Here is a 10,769-nt window from a genome sequence, read left to right as displayed (position 1 = left end):
AGAGTAGTAACTCGAAAACAGGAGTTGCAGAATAAACAGAGACTAGTAAAAGGCGAGGTGACGATGTGTGTTGGAAGTAGTTCCAAGATTGATATGATCATCATCGCACACTCCCTGTACTTTCGAGATTAGTGTTGAAACTAAATAAGTGTTATTTGGTGTTTGCGTTGAGCATGAATATGATTTGATCATGTTTATTGCAATACGGTTATTCATTTAAGTTAGAGAACAATTGTTGTTCTGTTTACATGAATAAAACCTTCTATGGTCATACACACCAACGAAAATGGTTTGTTGGATCTCGATCGTAGTGATACACATATTCATAATATTGAAGCCAAAAGATGCAAAGTTAATAATGATAGTGCAACTTATTTGTGGCACTGCCGTTTAGGTCATATTGGTGTAAAGCGCATGAAGAAACTCCATACTGATCGGATTTTGGAATCACTTGATTATGAATCACTTGATGCTTGCGAACCGTGCCTCATGGGCAAGATGACTAAAACGCCGTTCTCCGGAACTATGGAGAGAGCAACAGATTTGTTGGAAATCATACATATAGATGTATGTGGTCCGATGAATATTGAGGCTCGTAGCAGGTATCATTATTTTCTGACCTTCACAGATGATTTGAGCAGATATGGGTATATCTACTTAATGAAACAAGAGTCTGAAACATTTGAAAAGTTCATATAATTTCAGAGTGAAGCAGAAAATCATCGTAACAAGAAAATAAAGTTTCTACGATCTGATCGTGGAGGAGAGTATTTAAGTTACGAGTTTGGCCTTCAGTTAAAACAATGTGAAATAGTTTCACTACTCACGCCACCTGGAACACCACAGCATAATGGTGTGTCCGAACGTCATAACCGTACTTTATTGGATATAGTGCAATCTATGATGTTTCTTACTGATTTACCACTATAGCTTTGGGGTTATGCATTAGAGACAGCTGCATTCACATAAAAAAGGGGCACCATCGAAATCCGTTGAGACGACGCCTTATGAACTGTGGTTTGGCAAGAAACCAAAGTTGTCGTTTCTTAAAGTTTGGGGTTGCGATGCTTATGTGAAAAGGTTTCATCCTGATAAGCTCAAACCCAAATCGGAGAAATGTGTCTTCATAGGATACCCAAAGGAGATAGTTGGGTACACCTTCTATCACAGATCCGAAGGCAAGACATTCGTTGCTAAGAATGGATCCTTTCTAGAGAAGGAGTTTCTCTCGAAAGATGTGAGTGGGAGGAAAGTAGAACTTGATGAGGTAACTGTACCTGCTCCCTTATTGGATCACAAAAATCTGTTCCTGTGACTTCTACACCAATTAGTGAGGAAGTTAATGATGATGATCATGTAACTTCAGATCAAGTAACTACCAAACCTCGTAGGTAAACCAGAGTAAGATCCGCACCAGAGTGGTACGGTAATCCTGTTCTGGAGGTTATGTTACTAGACCATGACGAACCTACGAACTATGAAGAAGCGATGGTGAGCCCAGATTCCGCAAAATGGCTTGAGGACATGAAATCTGAGATGAGATCCATGTATGAGAACAAAGTGTGGACTTTGGTTGACTTGCCCGATGATCGGCAAGCAATTGAGAATAAATGGATCGTCAAGAGGAAGATGGACGCTGATAGTAGTGTTACTATCTACAAAGCTAGAATTGTCGCAAAAAGGTTTTTCGACAAGTTCAAGGTGTTGACTACGATGGAGTTTCTCACTCGTATCTATGCTTAAGTCTGTCTGAATCATGTTAGCAATTGCCGCATTTTATGAAATATGGCAAATGGATAAACAAAACTGCATTCCTTAATGGATTTATTAAAGAAGAGTTGTATATGATGCAACCAGAAGGTTTTGTCAATCCTAAAGGTGCTAACAAAATAAGCAAGCTCCAGCGATCCATCTATGGACTGGTGCAAGCATCTCGGAGTTGGAATATACACTTTGATAAGTTGATCAAAGGATATAGTTTTATACAGACTTGCGGTGAAGCCTGTATTTACAAGAAAGTGGGAGCACTACAGCATTTCTGATAAGTACATGTGAATGACATATTGTTGATCGGAAATAATGTAGAATTATTCTGCAAAGCATAAAGGAGTGTTTGAAAGGAGTTTTTCAAAGAAAGACCTCGGTGAAGCTGCTTACATATTGAGCATCAAGATCTATAGAGATAGATCAAGACGCTTGATAAGTTTTTTCAATGAGTACATACCTTAACAAGATTTTGAAGTAGTTCAAAATAGAACAGTCAAAGAAAAGAGTTTCTTGCCTGTGTTACATGGTGTGAAATTGAGTAAGACTCAAAGCCCGACCACGGCAGAAGATAGAAAGAGAATGAAAGTCATTCCCTATGCCTTGGCCATAGGTTCTATAAAGTATGCCATGCTGTGTACCAGATCTATTGTATACCCTACACTGATTTTGGCAAGGGAGTACAATATTGATCTAGGAGTAGATCACTGGACAGCGGTCAAAATTATCCTTAGTGGAATAAGGATATGTTTCTCGATTATGGAAATGATAAAAGGTTCGTCGTAAAGGGTTACGTCGATGCAAGTTTTGACACTAAATCTAGATGACTCTAAGTCTCGGTCTAGATACATATTGAAAGTGGGAGCAATTAGCTAGAGTAGCTCCGTGCAGAGCATTGTAGACATAGAAATTTGCAAAATACTTACGAATCTGAATGTGACAGACCCGTTGACTAAAATTATCTCACAATCAAAACATGATCACACCTTAGTACTCTTTGGGTGTTAATCACATAGCGATGTGAACTAGATTATTGACTCTAGTAAACCCTTTGAGTGTTGGTCACATAGAGATGTGAACTATGGGTGTTAATCACATGGTGATGTGAATTTTTGATGTTAAATCACATGGCGATGTGAACTAGATTATTGACTCTAGTGCAAGTGGGAGACTGAAGGAAATATGCCCTAGAGGCAATAATAAAGTATTATTTATTTCCTTATATCATGATAAATGTTTATTATTCATGCTAGAATTGTATTAACCGGAAACATAATACATGTGTGAATACATAGACAAACAGAGTGTCACTAGTATGCCTCTACTTGACTAGCTCGTTAATCAAAGATGGTTATGTTTCCTAGCCATAGACATGAGTTGTCATTTGATTAACGGGATCACCTCATTAGGAGAATGACGTGAATGACTTGACCCATTCCGTTAGCTTAGCACCCGATCGTTTAGTATGTTGCTATTGCTTTCTTCATGACTTATACATGTTCCTATGACTATGAGATTATGCAACTCCCGTTTACCGGAGGAAAACTTTGTGTGCTACCAAACGTCACAACGTAAATGGGTGATTATAAAGGTGCTCTACAGGTGTCTCCAAAGGTACTTGTTGGGTTGGCGTATTTCGAGATTATGATTTGTCACTCCGATTGTCGGAGAGGTATCTCTGGGCCCACTCGGTAATGCACATCACTATAAGCCTTGCAAGCATTGTGACTAATAAGTTAGTTGCGGGATGATGTGTTACGGAACGAGTAAAGAGACTTGCCGGTAACGAGATTGAACTAGGTATCGAGATACCGACGATCGAATCTCGGGCAAGTAACATACTGATGACAAAGGGAACAACGTATGTTGTTATGCGGTCTGACCGATAAAGATCTTCGTAGAATATGTGGAAGCCAATATGGGCATCCAGGTCCCGCTATTGGTTATTGACCGGAGACGTGTCTCGGTCATGTCTACATAGTTCTCGAACCCGTAGGGTCCGCACGCTTAAAGTTACGATGACAGTTTTATTATGAGTTTATGTATGTTGATGTACCGAAGGAGTTCGGAGTCCCGGATGAGATCGGGGACATGACGAGGAGTCTCAAAATGGTCGAGACGTAAAGATCGATATATTGGACGACTATATTCGGACTTCGGAAAGGTTCCGAGTGATTCGGGTATTTTTCGGAGTACCGGAGAGTTACGGGAATACGTATTGGGCCTTATTGGGCCATACGGGAAAGAAGAAAAAGGGCCTCAAGGGTGGCCGCACCCCTCCCCTTGGTCTGGTCCGAATTGGACTAGGGAAGGGGGGCGCCCCCTTCCTTCCTTCTCTTTTTCCCTTCCTCTTTTCCTATTCCATATGGGAGGTGGAATCCTACTAGGACTAGGGAGTCCTAGTAGGACTCCACACTTGGTGCGCCCCCTCCTAGGGCCGGCCTCCTCCTCCCTTGCTCCTTTATATACGGGGGCAAGGGGGCACCCCAGAGACACAACAATTGATCCTTGAGATCTCTTAGCCGTGTGCGGTGCCCCCCTCCACCATATTACACCTCGATAATACCGTTGCGGAACTTAGGCGAAGCCCTGCGCCGGTGGAACATCATCATCGTCACCACGCCGTCGTGCTGACGAAACTCTCCCTCAACACTCGGCTGGATCGGAGTTCGAGGGACGTCATCGAGCTGAACGTGTGTAGAACTCAGAGGTGCCGTGCGTTCGGTACTTGATCGGTCGGATCGTGAAGACGTACGACTACATCAACCGCGTTGTGATAACGCTTCCGCTGTCGGTCTACGAGGGTACGTGGACAACACTCTCCCCTCTCGTTGCTATGCATCACCATGATCTTGCGTGTGCGTAGGAATTTTTTTGAAATTACTACGTTCCCCAACATAACTTGCATGATTTGAATGGAACTAACCCGGACTGACGCTATTTTCAACAGACTTTCCATGGTGTTGTTTATGTGCAGAAACAAAAGTTCTCGGAATGACCTGAAACTCCACGGAACTTATTTTTGGAAAATATTAAAAATATTGGCGAAAGAATCAAGGCCAGGGGGCCACCACCTGTCCACGAGGGTGGGGGGCGCACCTGCCCCCCTGGGCGCGCCCCCTGCCTCGTGGGCCCCCTGACGCTCCACCGACCTCAACTCCAACTCCATATATTCGTGTTGGGGGGAAAATCAGAGAGAAAGATTCATCGCGTTTTACGATACGGAGCCGCCGCCAAGCCCTAAACTCTCTCGGGAGGGCTGATCTGGAGTCCATTCGGGGCTCCGGAGAGGGGAATCCGTCGCCATCGTCATCATCAACCATCCTCCATCACCAATTTCATGATGCTCACCGCCGTGCGTGAGTAAATCCATCGTAGGCTTGCTGGACGGTGATGGGTTGGATGAGATTTATCATGTAATCGAGTTAGTTTTGTTAGGGTTTGATCCCTAGTGTCCACTATGTTCTGAGATTGATGTTGCTATGACTTTGCTATGCTTAATGCTTGTCACTAGGGCCCGAGTGCCATGATTTCAGATCTGAACCTATTATGTTTTCATGAATATATGTGAGTTCTTGATCCTATCTTGCAAGTCTATAGTCACCTACTATGTGTTATGATCCGGCAACCCCGAAGTGACAATAATCGGGACCACTCCCGGTGATGACCATAGTTTGAGGAGTTCATGTATTCACTATGTGTTAATGCTTTGGTCCGGTACTCTATTAAAAGGAGGCCTTAATATCCCTTAGTTTCCGCTAGGACCCCGCTGCCACGGGAGGGTAGGACAAAAGATGTCATGCAAGTTCTTTTCCATAAGCACGTATGACTATGTTCGGAATACATGCCTACATTACATTGATGAATTGGAGCTAGTTCTGTGTCATCCTATGTTATGACTGTTACATGATGAACCGTATCTGGCATAATTCTCCATCACCGATCCAATGCCTACGAGCTTTTCACATATTGGTCTTCGCTTATTTACTTTTCCGTTGCTACTGTTATAATCCCTACAAAACCCAAAAATATTACTTTTGCTACCATTACCGTTACTTCCATAATACTTTGCTACTAAATAATTTGCTGTAGATATTAATTTATCCAGGTGTGGTTGAATTGACAACTCAGCTGCTAATACTTGAGAATATTCTTTGGCTCCCCTTGTGTCGAATCAATAAATTTGGGTTGAATACTCTACCCTCGAAAACTGTTGCGATCCCCTATACTTGTGGGTTATCATAACCCTTTACGACGAACCTTTTGTCACCTCCATAATCGAGAAATATATCCTTATTCCACTAAGGATAATTTTGACCGGTGTCCAGTGATCTACTCCTAGATCACTATTGTGCTCCCTTGCCAAACTCAGTGTAGGGTATACAATAAGTCTGGTACACAGCATGGCATACTTTATAGAACCTATAGCTGAGGCATAGGGAATGACTTTCATTCTCTCTCTATCTTCTTCCGTGGCCGGGCTTTGAGTCTTACTCAACTTCACACCTTGCAACACAGCCAAGAACTACTTCTTTGACTGTTCCATTTTGAACTACTTCAAAATTTTGTCAAGGTATGTACTCATTGAAAAAACTTATCAAGCGTCTTGATCTATCTCTATAGATCTTGATGCTCAATATGTAAGCAGCTTCACTGAGGTCTTTCTTTGAAAAACTCCTTCCAAATACTCCTTTATGCTTTCCAGAAAATTGTACATTATTTCCGATCAACAATATGTCATTCACATATACTTATCAGAAATGCTGTGGTGCTCCCACTCACTTTCTTGTAAAAACAGGCTCACTGCAAGTCTGTATAAAACTATATGCTTTGATCAACTCATCAAAGCGTATATTCCAACTCCGAGATGCTTGCACCAGTCCATAGATGGATCGCTGGAGCTTGCACATTTTGTTAGCACCTTTAGGATCGACAAAACCTTCTGGTTGCATCATATACAACTCTTCTTTAAGAAATCCATTAAGGAATGTAGTTTTGACATCCATTTGCTAGATTTCATAAAATGTGGCAATTTGCTAACATGATTCGGACAGACTTAAGCATCGCTACGAGTGAGAAAATCTCATCGTAGTCAACACCTTGAACTTTGTCAAAAACCTTTTTCGAGAAGTCTAGCTTTGTAGATAGTAACACTACTATCAGCGTCCGTCTTCCTCTTGAAGATCCATTTATTTTCTATGGCTTGCCAATCATCGGGCAAGTCAACCAAAGTCCACACTTTGTTCTCATACATGGATCCCATCTCAGATTTCATGGCCTCAAGCCATTTCATGGAACCTGGGCTCATCATCGCTTCCTGATACGTCTCCAACGTATCTATAATTTTTTATTGTTCCATGGTATTATATATTCTGTTTTGGACGATTAATGGGCTTTATTATACACTTTTATATTATTTTTGGGACTAACATATTAACTGGAGGCCCAGCCCAAATTGCTGTTTTTTTGCCTATTTTAGTGTTTCGCAGAAAAAGAATATCAAACGGAGTCCAAACGGAATGAAACCTTCGGGAACGTGATTTTTGGAACAAACGTGATCCACAGGACTTGGAGTGGACGTCAAGCAATCAACGAGGAGGCCACGAGGTAGGGGGGCGCGCCTACCCCCCTGGGCGCGCCCTCCACCCTCGTGGGCCCCTTGTGGCTCCACCGACCTACTTCTTCCTCCTATAAATACCTACGTACCCCCAAACCATCAGCAGAGGAGCCAAAACCCTATTTCCATAGCCGCAACCTTCTGTACCCGTGAGATCCCATCTTGGGGCCTTTTCCGGCGCTCCGCCGGAGGGGCCATTGATCATGGGGGGCTTCTACATCAACACCATAGCCTCTCTGAATATGTGTGAGCAGTTTACCTCAGACCTTCGGGTCCATAGTTATTAGCTAGATGGCTTCTTCTCTCTCTTTGGATCTCAATACAAAGTTCTCCTCGATTCTCTTGGAGATCTATTCAATGTAATCTTCTTTTGCCGTGTGTTTGTCGAGATCCGATGAATTGTGGGTTTATGATCAAGATTATCTATGAACAATATTTGAATCTTCTCTAAATTCTTTTATGTATGATTGGTTATCTTTGCAAGTCTCTTCGAATTATCAGTTTGGTTTGGCCTACTAGATTGATCTTTCTTGCAATGGGAGAAGTGCTTAGCTTTGGATTCAATCTTGCGGTGCTCGATCCCAGTGACAGTAGGGGAAACGACACGTATTGTATTGTTGCCATCGAGGATAAAAATATGGGGTTTATATCATATTGCATGAGTTTATCCCTCTACATCATGTCATCTTGCTTAAAGCGTTACTCCGTTCTTATGAACTTAATACTCTAGATGCATGCTGGATAGCGGTCGATGTGTGGAGTAATAGTAGTAGATGCAGGCAGGAGTCGGTCTACTTGTCACGGACGTGATGCCTATATACATGATTATACCTAGATATTCTCATAACTATGCTCAATTCTATCAATTGCTCGACAGTAATTTGTTTACCCACCATAATACTTATGCTATCTTGAGAGAAGCCACTAGTGAAACCTATGGCCCCCGGGTCTATTCTCTATCATATTAATCTCCCGTCAACAAGCTATTTCTGTCGCCGTTTATTTTGCTTTCTTTAATTTTAGTCTTTATCATAAAAATACCAAAAATATTATCTTATCATCTCTATCAGATCTCACTTTTGCAAGTGGTCGTGAAGGGATTGACAACCCCTTTATCGTGTTGGTTGCAAGGTTCTTATTTGTTTGTGTAGGTACGAGGGACTTGAGCGTGGTCTCCTACTGGATTGATACCTTGGTTCTCAAAAACTGAGGGAAATACTTACGCTACTTTACTGCATCACCCTTTCGTCTTCAAGGGAAAACCAACACAGTGCTCAAGAGGTAGCAAGAAGGATTTCTGGCACCGTTGCCGGGGAGTCTATGCACAAGTCAAGACATGCCAAGTACCCATCACCAACTCTTATCCCTCGCATTACATTATTTGCCATTTGCCTCTCGTTTTCCTCTCCCCCACTTCACCCTTTCCGTTTTATTCGCCCTCTTTTCCATTCGCCTCTTTTCCGCTCGCTTCTTGTTTGCTCGTGTGTTGGATTGCTTGCTTGTCACGATGGCTCAAGATAATACTAAATTGTGTGACTTTGCCAATACCAACAACAGTGATTTTCTTAGTACCCCGATTGCTCCTCTTACCGAAGCTGAATCTTGTGAAATTAATGCTGCTTTGTTGAATCTTGTCATGAAAGATCAATTCGCCGGCCTTCCTAGTGAAGATGCCGCTACCCATATAAATAGCTTTGTTGATTTGTGTGATATGCAAAAGAAGAAAGATGTGGACAATGATATTGTCAAATTGAACCTATTTCCCTTTTCGCTTAGAGATCGTGCTAAAACTTGGTTTTCGTCTTTGCCTAAAAATAGTATCAATTCTTGGAATAAGTGCAAAGATGCTTTTATCTCTAAGTATTTTCCTCCCGCTAAGATCATCTCTCTTAGAAACGATATTATGAATTTTAAGCAACTTGATCATGAACATGTTGCACAAGCTTGGGAGAGAATGAAATTAATGGTACGTAATTGCCCTACTCATGGTTTGAATTTATGGATAATTATACAAAATTTTAATGTCGGATTGAATTTGGCTTCTAGAAATCTTTTAGATTCGGCCGCGGGAGGCACTTTTCCGGAAATCACTTTAGGAGAAGCTACTAAACTCCTAGATGATATTATGGTTAATTATTCTCAATGGCACACTGAAAGATCTACTAGTAAAAAGGTGCATGCAATTGAAGAAATTAATGTTTTGAGTGGAAAGATGGATGAACTTATGAAATTGTTTGCTAATAAGAGTGTTTCTTCTGATCCTAATGATATGCCTTTGTCTACTTTGATTGAGAATAATAATGAATCTATGGATGTGAATTTTGTTGGTAGGAACAATTTTGGTAACAACGCTTATAGAGGAAACTTTAATTCTAGGTCGTATCCTAGTAATTCCTCTAATAATTATGGTAATTCCTACAACAATTCTTATGGAAATTTTAATAAGTTGCCCTCTATTTTGAGACTAGTGTTAAGGAGTTTATGAATTCACAAAAGAATTTCAATACTTTGCTTGAAGAAAAATTGCTTAAAGTTGACGAATTGGCTAGGAACATGGATAGAATTTCTCTTGATGTTGATTCTTTGAAGCTTAGATCTATTCCACCTAAGCATGATATCAATGAGTCTCTCAAAGCCATGATAATTTCCATTGATGAGTGCAAGGAAAGAACCGCTAGGATGCGTGCTAAAAAAGATTGCTTTGTGAAGGCGTGTTCTTCTAATTTTTATGAGAATAAAGATGAAGATCTAAAAGTTATTGATGTGTCCCCTATTAAATCTTTGTTTTGCAATATGAATCTTGATAATGATGAGACTGGAGATGAGTCAACTTTAGTAAGAAGGCATCCCAAAAATTCGGAGTTTTTAGATCTTGATGCAAAAATTGTTAAAGTGGGATTGAAGAGGTTAAAACTTTAGATAGTAATGAACCCGCTATTTTGGATTTCAAGGAATTTAATTATGATAATTGCTCTTTGATAGATTGCATTTCCTTGTTGCAATCCGTGCTAAATTCTCCTCATGCTTATAGTCAAAATAAAGCCTTTACTAAACATATCGTTGATGCTTTGATGCAATCCTATGAAGAAAAACTTGAGTTGGAAGTTTCTATCCCTAGAAAACTTTATGATGAATGGGAACCTACAATTAAAATTAAAATTAAAGATCATGAATGCTATTCTTTGTGTGATTTGGGTGCTAGTGTTTCCACAATCCCAAAAACTATGTGTGATTTGCTAGGTTTCCGTGAATTTGATGATTGTTCTTTAAACTTGCATCTTGCGGATTCCACTATCAAGAAACCTATGGGAAGAATTAATGATGTTCTTATTGTTGCAAATAGGAATTATGTGCCCGTTGATTTTATTGTTCTTGATATAGATTGCAA

The sequence above is a fragment of the Aegilops tauschii genome, chromosome 5, assembly GCF_002575655.3.
Source record: "Aegilops tauschii subsp. strangulata cultivar AL8/78 chromosome 5, Aet v6.0, whole genome shotgun sequence".
NCBI classification, from domain to species: Eukaryota; Viridiplantae; Streptophyta; class Magnoliopsida; order Poales; family Poaceae; genus Aegilops; species Aegilops tauschii.
This window is presented reverse-complemented; position numbering follows the sequence as displayed.